This window comes from Notamacropus eugenii, chromosome 1 (assembly GCF_028372415.1).
Source record: "Notamacropus eugenii isolate mMacEug1 chromosome 1, mMacEug1.pri_v2, whole genome shotgun sequence".
Taxonomy (NCBI): domain Eukaryota; kingdom Metazoa; phylum Chordata; class Mammalia; order Diprotodontia; family Macropodidae; genus Notamacropus; species Notamacropus eugenii.
In genome coordinates, this window is record NC_092872.1 from 624,057,723 (window position 1) to 624,072,501 (window position 14,779).

Here is a 14,779-nt window from a genome sequence, read left to right on the forward strand (position 1 = left end):
GGAACCTCAACTCTGGGTCAGTGGAGAATGGACTTCTTTGGTTGGGTATCACTCCACTGGAGACGTTCTTAGAATGTGACAGTCAGGAGGTGTCCCTGTGAGCCTGGGCAACATGTGGGAGATGGAGAGGACCTCAAGGTGGATGACTGGCAAAACCACAGCAAGGGGTTTGGGCTCTCTCTCTCTCTCTCTCTCTCTCTCTCTCTCTCTCTCTCTCTCTCTCTCTCTCTGTTTCTCTGTCCACTCCTTTCTCCTTTCAGTGAATATCAGCACCGTCCCTGCCATTTATAGTCTTTGAGAATTTCCTGAGAAATTAAGTGATTTCTTTGTCCCGGGTCACATTGAAAGTCTGTCGTAGAGACAGGACATGCACCGAGGTACTCCCTGACTGTAAGAGCAGGCTCGTATCCACTCTTCCATGTTTCCTCTCTCCTTTTCTTCCCATTTTCTTACATGCTTTGTATTTTTTCCTTATCTCCTCCCTGCTGCTTTAGTTAATAACTAGTTAACTTTAGCCAGTCATTCCAGTACATTATAAAACATTGAAGAAGAAGAAAGCAGGAAGGAAGCGGTCAGAGGAAAAGGTATATCCCCTTAATAATATCTAAGAACTCAACTTGTATGAAAGGAAGACCTTTGCGGAGGGGGTAGATGGGTGGGAATTTAACTCATCAAGATTGATTATATATTTTTTTTTCTATTTCTCTTCTCCTGGGCTGCCATGACCAGATGGTTCATACCTTGGCGGCTATCCTTGTGGTGATCTTCTCCTTCCTTGGCTAAGTTTGTCCTCTGTTGTCATACATACCATCCATTTTTGGGGCTTGGGTTGGAATCCTCCTCAGTTTGATAGAATCTGTTAGGCTTTGGACTTTGCTGTCAATGCCCTGGAGAATTTGAGGACACCTCTATTCCATAATGAGGTGGCAGCAGAGTACCTTTATTGGAGCAAGATTTTTAAAGGATAATTTTTTTTAAAAAGGTTCAACCTTATAGAATGGGAGTAGAAAAGGAATGAAAGCATCACACTCTAGTGAAGAAAAAGCAAATGGGGGGCTATCACAGACACCTGTGTCCCCCCCCAAAGAGCTGGTACCCAATGAAGTGTTTTCTCCTCTGTCTGTATCTACCAATCTAATATTGAAGTATTTTAATAAGAACCCCAATAGAGATTTTTGTACCCATGCTGGGGCTCAGCTAATGTTTACTATTAATGTGCTAAAAAGAACATCAAATTATGAGTCAAGAGGTTTGAATTAGAGTCTCACCTTAGCTGAAAATTACTCTGCGACCTGAAACAAATTATTCTAACCTCTCCAAGCCCTCAGTTTCCTCATTTGTAAAATGGAAAGAATAGTATTTATTTGACAATATAGGGGGAGGGCCTGATAAGCTAACATGTGGAAAATGTTATGAAAATGATGAGATGGTAAACAAGAAAGGAGATCATCAAAGTTGGGCATCTGTCTCTAGAACACTTAAGACGAGGTCCAGCTGGGTGGCACAGCAGATAAAACATTGGGCCTGAAGTCAGGAAGATCTGAGTTTAAATCTGGCTTCAGACACTTACTAACTAGTGTGATCTTGGGCAAGTCATTTAACCTTGTTTGTCTCCATATTTTCATCTGCAAAATGAGCTGGAGAAGGAAATGGGAAACCACTCCAATATTTTTGCCAAGAAAACTCCAAATGGAGTCAGGAAGAGTTGGGTACAACTGAAATGATTCAACAACAAATGTTTATTTCCTTTCTTCCTGATTACTTCAGGAGGGTGACTATTAGGGTTAAGGTGGTGCTGAGTGATCACTAAACCCAGAAATGGCAGCACATGTAGGGTTCTGCTACCTTTCAGGTCCACTGAGGACTTCCTATCTTTTCATTCTTACATTGTACTCTTCTCCACTTAGTCTATGGTTCAGCAACACTGGCCTCCTTGACAGTGGAACTGGCTGTTCTTTGCACAAAACATTCTTCTTCTAACAACAGATCACATCATCAACTGTTTCCTGTGCCTGGAATAATTTTCTTTCTCACCTTCATCCCCTCCCTTCCTTAACTTTCTTCAGGTCTTAGCTAAAACCTCTCCTCCTTCAAGAAGCCTTTCCTAGTGTCCTTTCTTCTGGGATTAACTCCCATTTACACTGTATAACTTTTATTTGTACATTTTGTTATTGTTCAATTGTTTTTGGCAAAGATGCTGGAGTGGTTTGCCATTTCCTTCTCTAGGTCATTTTATGGATGAGGAAACTGAGGCAAACAGGGTTAAGTGACTTGCCCAAAGTCACACAGCTAGTATCTGCCTGAACTCAGGAAGATGAGTATTGCAGAGTAGGCATTTGTAAGGAAAGACTTGCTATTGAGGATCAAATATTTGTTAAGTACCTACTATTTTCTAGTCACTGTGTTAAATACTGGTGATTTTAGAGTAAAATATTAAGTAATCTCGACGCTTAAGGAGACTAAATTTTGTCAAAACTGAATTTGTGGTCAGAGGATCTGTGTTGGAATCTGAGCTCTTAGGGAAATCATTTAATCTATATTGGTCTTAGTTCTCATTTATAGAAATGTGGGAGCTGGGCTTAATGACCTCCAGGGTCCCTTCTAGCTTTGAATCTATGAACCTATGAACTTTGGGGGTTCCTACTATCTCTGAGATTTTGATATTTGGTGAAATACTCTGCTTTTTCCATGGGAGCTGGGTGGAAGTGTGGACAGAGTACTGGACTTGGAATCAGAAGAGCCTGGGTTCAGATCCTGCCTAATATAGTTACTATCTGTGTGACGCTTGGTAAGTCATTTCAGTTCTCTGTGACTCAGTTTCCTCAACTGAAAACTGTGAGTGTGAACTTGCTGGCCTGCTAGAGTCTCTTCCACCTCCAAATCTATGATCTTAAATATTGACAAAATTAGGGTTCTACCACAGTGCTGCATATTTTTAAACTGAGTCACAATGGTTGAAAGAATCTTCCAGGTCATATGCTCCAACTCCCTGGCTTTAGACACATAAACTCTGAAACTATTCCTAGCAGATCTATCCAATTAGGGGGGAAAGGTTTCATGGGATAAAGTTTCCTTCAATTCACTTCTTTGCTTAGGTCGTTCTTAATGTCTGGTCACCCTTACAGTCAGGAAGCACTTTGTGTCTAATTGAATTCCCTCCTGCTGCAGTTGTAAGCCTCTTTTCTTCTTATCTGATTTTCTTAGAGTCCAAAGAAAGAAAGATAATCCTCCAGATGTGGGGCAGCTAGGATGGAAGTCAGTGGGACTGTGCTCCATTTTAATCATCATGTTTTAGGAAGGACCTAGAGAGGTTGGAGTGCATCCAGGGGAGGGTGACCAGGCTGGTGAGGGGACTGGGAACAATGCTCTTCGAGGGTAGTTTGAAAGAAATGGAAATCTTTATCCTGCAGATGAGAAGATTGAAGAGGACAGGATAGATGTCTTTGAGTGTTTGAAGAGCTTCTGAGGACAAGAGAGATTAGATTCGTTCTGTTTAGCTCCTGAGGGCAGTACTACCAGAAATGCCAGAAAGTTACAGATTTCAGGAAGAAGCCCCAACAGTTGGGAGTTGTCCAGAAGTAGAATGGATGGCCTTGAGAGGTCAATAAATCAAGTCAGCAAGCATTTACTAAGTACTTATTATATACCAGGCAGTTTTTGCTAAATTTTGGGGATGCAAAGAAAGGCGAAAACAGTCACGGCTCTCACAGAGTTCATGTTCATGAAAGACATATAGAGGGTAAATTGGAAATAAACTCAGAGGGAAGGGATTACCATTAAGAGGGAGAGGGGAGGCCTTTTGTAGAAGAGATTTTAGCTGAGATCTGAAGTGAGAGAGGGAGACAAAAAGGCAGGGGTGAGGAGGGAGAGCATTCCAGGTATGGGCAACAGCTGGTGAGAAGGTGTAGAGTTAGAAGATAGACTGTCTTATGTGAGGGAGACCAAGGAGGTCAGTGTTACTGGATTTTAAGGTATGTGGAAAAGAGTAAGCTATAAGAAAACTGGCAAAGTTGGAAAGGGATAAAATAGGAAGGGAGTTAGAAGTCAGAGAGGATTTTATATTTGAACCTAGAGATAATAAGGAACAATTGGAGTTTATTGATTAGGGGGTCACATAATCAGACCTGTGCTTTAGGATGATCAGCTTGACAGCTGAGTGGAGGATGGACTAGCACATGGCAGGGAGACCAAGCAGAAGGCTATTAAAATAGTGCAGGAATGCAATAATGAGGGCCTGCACTAGGGTGGTGGCAGTGTCAGAGAAAAGATGTTATGAAGGTAGAATCTAGTAGAATTGGCAAGAGATTGGACATGATTGGGGGGAGAAGAATGAGAGGGAGAGAGGGGGAGAGGGAGAGAGGGGGAGAGGGAGAGAGGGGGGAAGGGAGAGAGGGAGGGAGAGAGAGAAAGAGAGAGAGAAAGGGAGAGGGAGAGGGAGAGGGAGAGGGAGAGGGAGGGAGGGAGAGAGAGAAACACGTAAGGTCTTTAAGGAGAAGCTGGATGATTATGATTACTTGTAGGGATATTGTAGATAGGATTAAGGTTTAAATATTGGTTAGATCACATAGTCTTCCTTCTCTTAGATTTTGTGCTTCTGAGGTCTCTGAAGATAGTGAGTTGGAATTGTATAATCTCAGACCATCAGATTCCAGGAAAGTGGCATCTCTACTTTTAGAACATTCACAGAAACTCCCTGGTTAACCATTGGTGAGAGGAGAGAGGAAAAGCTTTGTCTGGGGAACATTATGAACTTCAAACTGCCCCTTCTATGAAGAATGTGAGTCCCTCCTCATGGGAGGTTTGAGGAGGGTTTCTAGGGTAACACATCTAAAAACTGGTGCAGACCTTCAACTCTTGTCAAAGGTAGGGATACAACCAAGTTTTAAAATCCATTGTAAATCTAAAAGTCAGGAGAGGAGTGGGATCCCAAAGGGGCTACTCTGTTGTACAGATTTGTCAGGGAGATAACTATGAGGTGGAGGAGGGGATACAAAAGGCGATGGAAGGAAGGAGGAAAAGGCATAACTGCTGAGACTGTGACATTGAGGGGAGAAAAAAAAATTCAAGTCATTTGGCTGGAAGCGCAACTCACATCTGATACACAAAGTCAGTCTGAGTAGCCCAAGAAGACAACATGTGCGATTAATATGACAGAAGTAAGAGGCAAAAGGCCAGAGAGAAGCAGAGCCCTGTGGGTCAGGTGAAATGCATAAGGCCTCATTCAACATTCTTGGCCTCAGGTTTAATTTTATTTCAGTGAATTGGTGGGCTCAGTGTAAGCTGAAGGGAGAATGCTTAGCTTGCCTCAGGGCACTGACCACAGAGCTGACTGGCATTGGTTTCTGACAGTTGTCTGGCCAAATAAAATTGAAAGTATGTGTTGCTGGGTAGCAGGTTGGAGGATGACTTTTTCTCCAGGGAGTCCCAAATTTTGAGGGCATTGAAAGCTCTTGGATTCCTTTTGCTGTGTAGAAACAATTGAGATTATTGCCTACTTATCAATAATTAGTTAAAATAAGCTACCAGGTGGTGGTATGATCACTTCCCCAGTGATCATATTATAAATGATGGCCATCTTTGATTGCCCTGCAGTCATCTTACCAGCACTCACCCGAATGGCCTTGGACATCAAAATTGTTACTTATGGTTCTGGGGGGAAGATGTGGGTGAGAGGTAAACAGATGGACCTCCCTGGAGTCATTCCAAGCTGACATTGCTGAGTTCCATCCATGATGTTACAGGTAGGTGGATTATTGAAATATTAACAAGGGTTGTGTTATGCCCTTGGTGTGTTTATGGTCATAGGCTTTGGAGCTAGAAGGGGGCTTAAAAGTCGTCTAGTTCAGTTCCCTCATTTTTTAGAGGAGGAAACTGAGACCCACAGAACGAAATGACTTTCCCATGACCATGCAGGTAATAAACAGCAGAACCAGGACCCAATTCCAGCTCTTCTGACTTCAAATCAAGTGCTGTCAGAGGTGGCAAGCAAAATGGTTAGACATCTTCATCAGCCAACAGTTTTTCAGGTTTCCAGGCATATAATTCTGAACTTGAGGAAGTCATTCAGGGGAGCAGGAGCTGTACAGAATAGGTCAAATACATAAGAGATAATAAATAAGCAAAGTAAGAGAAGAAACTCATCCTTCCAATACTAAAATTTAGCCATTTCTGAAATAAAGGCTATGTCTTGATGAAAATCCTTGCCTTTCCAGCAGCTGACTCAGCGTTTTTGCCATCTTAACTGTAAATTGTGAATTGTTTGTCTGTCTGATTCCTGGGCTAAAACTAAATTTGAGATGAAGGTAGTTAGTTTCCATCTGAGTAGACATGATTTGGAATTTGACTGAGTACAAGATAGGGCCTCAAGTATTATGTATTTGAAAATTCAGTCTTTGTGAGGTAAGAAAGCCCATGTACTGTTTGGGGCCTTTCTTATACTTGTCTGATGTGGAATATTTACTGGTCTTGCCTATGCTCTATCTTGATGGGAACTTCATGCCAATAACTTGGTACTTAATTAAAGACGTTAAAAGCACCCCCCCCTTTCTCCTAAATCCCAATGAGAAAAAATTTTGTCATAGGATAAAGGGGAGAGAGAGAGAGACAGACAGATAGACAGACAGACAGATAGACAGAAGAGAAAGAAAAGGAGAGAAAAGAGAGATCACATATTCTGTAAGAGGGAAGGTGGAGTGGATGTAGGAGTCAGTGCAGTGGTAGTCAGTGGCCCAGAGGGAAAGAAAAGGAAGGAATGGGTCAGTGGCAGCAGAAAGGAGGGGGAGGATGGACTGAACCGGTCTGCTCCACTTATAGAGCTCAGTGAGCAAGAGGTTCATCATTAACTGTCAAACGGCGGTTTTAATCAGCTCTGCTCCTCAGTGGAAGATAGATTTAATATCAAGGCACATTTTCAGAGCCATTAGTTTAATTATGACAGGTGTCTGCAAACTGGACGGCTTTGCTTTCATCCCTGAATGACAGCGTTTAATTCTCTGGGCCCATGGGGACCACTGGGGTACTTTACCAAAATGAGCTTCCATTAAAAGCCTAAGTGTTTTGTTCCTGCCCCACCCCTCTATTCCTGCCCCCTCTTTCTTCCTGTCATCCTCCTCCTCCTCTGCTCTATTGTACACATCAGAAGAAAAGAGGAAAGGGATTAGAGCATTTTACATCCGATGGAGATAGAAGAGTTTGCTTTGCCTAGTTTCCAGCAGCTGAGCACCTGGTCAAGCTGAGGCCTCTACCCTGGATCTCTTAACCTTCCCATGAGCCCTTCATCTGTTCAGTGTCTTTGGTAATTACAAGTGTCAGTTGGTTATTCTAATGCCTTTTGGCAGAAGACCACTAAACTCCCTACTGACAGAAGGGATGGCAAATATGACTACAGCCATTACATGGATGGGTAAGTGAAGGGAGAACCCAGAGAGTTGGAAACTGCTCTCTGGTACATGGCCATAAGGCAAACCCAAAGAAATCTAGGAGAGTCAGAAAGGCTCTTAGATGCCACAAAGTTCCACTTGTACTGTCCACTTACCTTTGCTATTGAACTACCTCAAATTTGTTCTGTGTTTATTTGGCATATATTGTATGTGTATATGTTGTTTCCTATGCACCCCCTACCCCTCCTCTCCAGCTCACTTCAATGGCACAGACTGTTCCCATTTTCGACTTTGTGTCCCCAGTGCCTAGCATGGTGCCTGGCACTTAATACAAGCTTAATAAATGTTGGTTAAATGATTAAGTGTTTCATAAAATCATAGAAGTATAGCACTTAAAGCTCTAATGAGGGCAGGACAACCAGAACTTTGCCCTGAAAACTAGACAGCACCTAAAGCGTGGTCTCAAGGTACATTTCCTTCCCTCATGGCCCTAGACCCTCTCTTCTACCCCAAGATAACTTCTTGCTTCCTCCCACCTTAATTTTACATAGATCTTTATACTAGGTATGTCATTTTCCTTCTCTTGGCCTCAGTTTCCTTATCTATTACATGAGGAATTGGGGCTAAATAATCTTTAAAGTGACTTCTAAAGATCTATGAGTTTATGAAAGTCTAACTCCAGAAATGATACTCTAATGACTATAATAGTCAACCAAAACTACATGCTGGATTTTCCTTTAATGGCAGAATAAGGCTGGAAGTGGTGGCCACATAAGAGCAGATCAAGAAGCCCCAGGAATGGGTCCCCAAATGACTGCCTGCTGGGTTGTTGCTGCTGAATTTCATTACACACTCCCTGATTCCTTTCCTTCTTGGGCCTTTGAAGCCCAAGATTAGCCACCATAATAGAGGTTTTTCTTTCTTGGAGGTTCTTTCAGGGAGAACTGCCACCTCTCTTTACATCTTACTTGCTGGGGTTGTCATCTCATTTCCCCTATGAATATTGCTTTAAAAAGGGGCAGGAGAGAAATTGGGGTTGGGAGTGGGGAGAGAGTAGAGGAGGGGAGAGTTTAGCAGGAGAGACCACACAATGCCAGGTACAGAGAAAGCTGATCAAGCAGGTGCTCTGCAGCCAGCATCCCTAGTCCTTAGTTCTGCTTCTGCTGTGTCTTCTCTGCTGGTATACAGTGACCCCTGCTGCAAAGGAAAACAGCTTGGAGAGAGATAGTGAGACTGAAAGATCCAAGCCATACCACTGGGGCCTGATTCTAGCAGAGACCTCTGGGGAAGTCCTGAAGACATCCAAGGCCCTGGCCCTGTGATATAGCAGAGTTGAGCACCAGCTGATGAGGAGAGATCAGATTCTCCGATTATCTAGATGCCTTTTGATAGCCTCATTTAAAAGAAGAATCAATCACTGCCCCTGCACTTGGGCTTGGAATCCTTGTGTTCTAAAGAAGATGGATGTAGAGTTAGCTACTCAATCCTTTAGTGTGACTTCTGTAAAAAGGGGCCTTTTTGGGGGGAGAGTAGATGCAGTGTTAGTTTTCTTTCTGTTATTACCATTTAAAAATTGTTTCCCTAAAAAGTCACTGGATCAAAAGGTTTGGGAAATAATAACGGCTTACATTTATGATGTAAGTTAATAGAGGACCAGCCTTGGAGCCAAGAAAAATAGGGACCAAGGACACTTTTCACCCATATTATCTGTGGGACCCTGGGCAAATCACTTCACTTCTTGATACTTCAGTCAAGTCTCTAAGATTGCCTTTTGGAAAGAAAGTACCAACACGCATTGAGGGAGGGAGTCTCTTCATCTGGGACAGATATACACATACACACAAGTACATACAACATGCACATGCACATATACATGTAATTGAGTCATTTTTTAGTTGTATCTGACTCTTTGTGATCCCATTTTGGGTTTTCTTGGTAAAAGACACTGGAGTAGTTTGTCACTTCCTTCTTCAGCTCATTTTACAGATAAGGAAACTGAGGCAAACAGTGTTAAGTGACTTGTCCAGGGTCACACAGTTAATAAGTGTCTAAGGTTAGATTTGAATTCATAAAGTGACTCCAGGTGTGGCACTCTACTCACTATGCTTATACACGTGCACACCCATATAATACACATATACACATGGTTATAATTATATATAAGTGGATATATATGTGTATATATACACACACACACACACAGACACATATATCTCCCATTTGATACCCATAACAACCCCCTAAGGTTGTTAGTGTGGTTATTATCCCCATTTTATAGGTGAGAAAACTGAGGTTTAGAAAAGTGAGGTCAATTGTCCAAGTTCACATTGCCAATAAATTGCCAGAGCTAGGTTTTGAACCCATCTATTAACTACAAGTCCATCATTCATTCCATTAAACCAGAGAGAGAGAGAGAGAAAAGAAAAGTCTGAGTGGTACCTGATGCAGTCAGGTAAAGTGCAATCTCAGCCTACTAAGCAGGGTCTCTGACAAGTAACTAAGCATCTTGTTGGGGTACAATGACCCTCAGAGGGCAAGTGTATCTTGTTCTATGGGTTAATGACTTTTGCTTCCTGCCCCCTCCCCAAAATACCCCAAACCAAATAGGTGTGAAGATTATGGAGATAGCAGTAGCCTTAAAGACCAGGGAAGATGTATAGCTGGTCCTACCTATGACCTGGGGGTAGGAATAGGGGTGGATGTGAAGGCAGGGACGGTTTCTTGATTTACATGCACTTACCCTGTGCAGGTAATGGTAAGAATGGATGAATGAATGTATAAGTTATGTTTCAGGTAAAGTATTCTTGTGTTACAGCACACTGATGATTTTCAGATAGTCAGCAATATTTCTGCACAAGCCTGGGGAAAAAAATGTATTTTCCTTAAGCATGCTGGAGAAGCAAATCTCAGATATCAGTACTGACAAATCGGAAATTGGCTGTACTCAGGTAGAGAAGGTGGGAATTGGTGACAGTTCTGAACATAGCATAATGGATTTTGCCACACCTCCCTAGAAATATTCTGAGAGCAGACTCCAGATATTTGAACACATCATCCCTATTTCTACTGGATTGTTAATACTGTTTTTCAAATTTCCTTTTCCCTTGTTTCTGTCTAACTCAATCTTACCCATTCTTTAAGCCTGAGTCCAGAACACTGAGCCTGGAGGCAGGAAGACTTGAGTTCAGATCTAGCCTCAGACACTTCCTAATTGTATGGGTCTTGGCAAATCACTTAACCTTTATCTAATTCAGTTTCCTGAGCTGTAAAATGGGGATCATAATAGCACCTACCTCCTAGGGTTGTTGTGAGAATTAAATGACAGAATATATATATAAAGTGCTTAGCACAGTGTCTGACATAGTAAAATTTAATAAATGTTTCCTCCCTTCCCTTTTCCTCTTTTCCTTTTTCCTTTCCTTCCCTTTCCTTTGTCCTTTCCTTCCTCCTTTTTTTGGCTACTGTAACCACATTAATCTCTTTTGCTTCTGAATTCCTTCAGCACTAAGTTGTGTCTATGCTGTACAATTTATTTTATTCTGCTTTGTACTGTTCCATGGATTACAGAATCACAAAATGTCAGAGCTAATCCAGCCCTCTGTCCTGCATTCCTGACAAGGGGGTTGTCTAGTCTTTGCTCAAAGACCTCCACAGTAGAGGGAACTCACAACTTCCTAAGGCAGCCCATTCCACTTTTGGATAACTCTAATTGTTAAAAAGCTTTTCTTTACATTAAGTCTAAATCTACTTCTCTGTGACTTAGACCCATTGCTCCTAGTTCCACCCTTTGGGACCAAGAAGAAAAAGTTGCCTGACTTTTCACATACTTCCAATACTCAAAGATTGCCATAATGCAAATAACTCCCAAGTCTTCAAGGAGACTGCATGCTCCTCTTGTAGACTATTCACTGCAGCTCTCCATTTCTCTTGTCCCTCTTAGCACACATAAAAGATCAAGGCATGGGGTAGCTGCTTGGTAACAATGGTAGTAAGCTTTACATAGTGCTTCATAAGTGCTTTGACATAGTGCTTTAAAATATCACAGTGCTTCATCTCACTGGATCTTCAACAACAACCCCATAAGTAATTACTATTATTATCCCTGTTTTACAGATGGGGACACTGAGGACACTTGGAGTCACATAGATAGAAAGGATCTATGGAAAATCTGAACCCAGATCTCCCTAACTCCATTATCCAAATTCTATCCACCATTTCACTTAGCTGCATCAATACATTCATTTGTTGAGATAGACCAGCTCTCCAGGGGAGACAGAAAGGCTACAACTGATTTAATGAATGAAGTTCCAACCACAATTTCCAAAATCTGTTTAATTTCCATTTGCCAAAATCTAGATTGAGTGTGGAGGCACTCAGTCATAGCAACATCATAACCTAACTTTAATTCAACTTAGTTAAGTTGTGGAAATGGGGTATGTGTCATGAATGGATGTACAAAGCACAGCCAATACCCAGAATGATTGAGCAGTCACTCAGTCTGCACTCCCCAAATGAAGAAATTTCATTTCTCTCCCACCTAGATTGGAAACACTCGAGAAACCTGGGCTGAGAAGAGCTTCCTACTCCATACATAAATCTTTCAGACACTGTGGAAGAAGCCTCACATTTTCAAAGTCTCTGTTGAATATTAAAAAAAAAGAAAGCCAGCAGATTCCAACTTGGCAGCCCTCTCACGTTCTCCTGGGGTGGGAAACCAAGACAGCCTGTGTACATCCTCAATTCATTTCAGGCCTTTCTTCCTGGCAGGAGCTGAGGGAACTGCTTTGTGGTCCTGTTGCTGTTGTCCTAGTTGTTTCAGTTAACACAATCAGAGGGTTGTGACAGTGAGTTCTGGAGGTCTGGCAAGTGAGAGAAAGCACCAAGAATCCAGACACCAAATTATATGTCAAAGTATTCATTCCCATGAGTATCAACACTTGGCAGAGAAAGAGGGTGTATATGTTACCACAGCAGCCATAATTCAAGGCTTGACAAATTATCTAGGTTTAAAACGTCTATTTATTCTAGTATTTAACCAAAAAATATTCATAGTATGGGAGTGGCGGCATCAAGTCATCTCTCATGCCCTCCAAGATACTCTACCTTTTAACCTGAAATAGGTACAACATGGACTTGGACTATGCTTTTGTTTGTTTTAAACTAAAGAAGATTTCCAAATTGCAGAGCATAAAGATTCTGAAAAGAAAAGTACAAAGTAATTAGTTTGGGTGCATAGTTTAGTGGAAAGACTATTGGATTTATCAATTCTAATCTAATCGTCTGATACAGACTTTGCTATTTATTAGCAATGCGGTTTAAAGCTACTCGCTTTACCCATTTGGGTCTCAATGATCTTTTTTGTAAAATGAGGGACTTGTGTTTGACAAATAAAGGGTCAAAAGTACTGATGAAGCTTTCTTGCCAGGGAGTTAGTTGGTTCTTATGTCAGATGGTAACAGGACTTATGTACTCACTTGGTGATGTCCCATGCCCTTTAAATCCACCAGTCAGATCCAACTCATCACCCAGATGGCTTAACCAATTAACTTGACCTTGCAATGAAAATAATCTTTCAATCTATGACCTGACACCTTGTAAGCACTTTATTAAGAAGGATCATTACTTAGTGTTTTAAAAAATTTTTCCAGGTGACAATCTCTTTGCCTTTCTCTTTAATACCATACATATTGCCACATATTGCCCAGAAGCATCTGAACTTCCTAAAATTCTGATTGAGAATTCTAGGCAATCTAACATTTGTTACAGGAACCAAAGTCTTGATTTATATATTATTGGCAATGACTTCTTGTTTCTCATCATCCCTATGAGCCTGTGAACTCCCAGAGAGCAGGGATGTGTTTTATGTTTGCCACCTACTTTAAAGGGCTTATTGTGGGTGCTGTATACCATGTGGTCTAGCAGTAGATATTTATTGACCAACTGACTTATATAAACTACTTCAGAAACCAGGAAAGTATAGTCCCAGATCTTTCCAGTTCCACTAATATGATAAATAGCAAACACCACTTACTAGCCTTAGTTATCCCTGGGTAAAAAAAAGACATTTCTATGTAGCTATTATATGAATTCTTTCTGAATTGGCCAGTCTTATAAGGCAACATGGTGAAATGTAAAGAATCAACCAACTCATCAGGAAAGATGTATTTATTAGGTACCCTATGTTTCATGCCCATGACACCTGTTCTTTGGCCTCATTGAAACCTGCAATTTCTCCATTTCTTGGCTCTTAAATCACTTGTTCCCTTATCCTTGTGTGGATCTTTTGGTGCCAGACTTTGGTCCTTGATTACTCTTACTCTCTGCTTTCTCTACTACTACCCATGAGTTTCTGAACAGAGCTGAAAAAAAATCTCACAACCTTGTTGACTGGGTACCTTCCAATGTTATTCAAACTCAACTGGGCTTTCACTGCAGCATCAGTCCTTTTATTCCTCTTTCATTGATTCCTTATCTAAATCTATCATTTCCCTTCCTCAAACCTCCTAATCTGTTCATCACCTCTGTTCCCTTCAGCTGAGAACCTTGACTTACCTCTTATTTTACTTAAAAAGCCAAGGCCATTTGACGTGTTCTCCTTCTTCTTCAATCCTCTTCACCCCATAACCTTTTGACATCATTTAAGAATCTCTTCTCTTTTCCTCAAGACAGACAGAAAGGGTACCTTTTTCCTTTACCAAAGTCAATCCCTCTACAGGTGCATTTGATCCCATCCTCTCCCATATTCTCCTGCAGATTGCATCCTCCATCACTCCCTTCTTCCCTTCCAGCTGGTCCTATCAACTGGTTCCTTTCCTACTGCCATCAGATACCCCCAGATCTTCTTTAACATTCTTTAAAAAGCTTTCACTAGACCCTATCATCCCCTCAGACTATAATTCCATATTTTTCTCTTTTTTCTGTCAAACTCCTTGAAAAAGTTGTCTGCCTTCAGTGCCTTCCCTTCCTCTTTTCTTAATTTGCAGCCATTTGCAACCTGGTTTTCAATCTCATCACTCATCTGAAACTACTTTCCACAAAGTTACCAATGACCCCTCAATTACCAAATAGGATGATCTTTTCTCAGGCTTAGTCTTTCTTTGAACTATTTACTGCATTCAGCAGTGCTGACCACCCTCTCCTCCTATGTACTTTTTTTCTCTGTGTTTTCATGACAGTATTCACTTCTTCTCTGATCTATCTTCCTGGTTCTTCTCATTCTCCTTTGTTGACTCATATCCACATCACAACTCTTTGGCCAGTTGGCCATTCCCAAAAGTTCTGTTCAGTTACCTCTTTTCTTCTCCCTCTATATTTTTTCTGTCCTTGTAACCTCATCATCTCCCATGGACTTATCCCTCATTTCTGTTTAAATGATCCTCAGGTCTGAATATCCACCTCTG

At 41.5% G+C, this 14,779-nt stretch overlaps 1 long non-coding RNA gene across 1 annotated transcript in view; it reads left to right on the top strand.

The window, feature by feature from the left end:
• The first annotated feature begins 5,238 nt into the window (after nt 1-5,238).
• LOC140527978 (uncharacterized) overlaps nt 5,239-14,779 on the top strand; it is a 111,516-nt gene continuing 101,975 nt past the window's right edge. Inside the window, exon 1 of the long non-coding RNA XR_011975003.1 lies at nt 5,239-5,741. This is a non-coding gene — a long non-coding RNA (uncharacterized lncRNA). The remainder of the gene's footprint in view (nt 5,742-14,779) is intronic.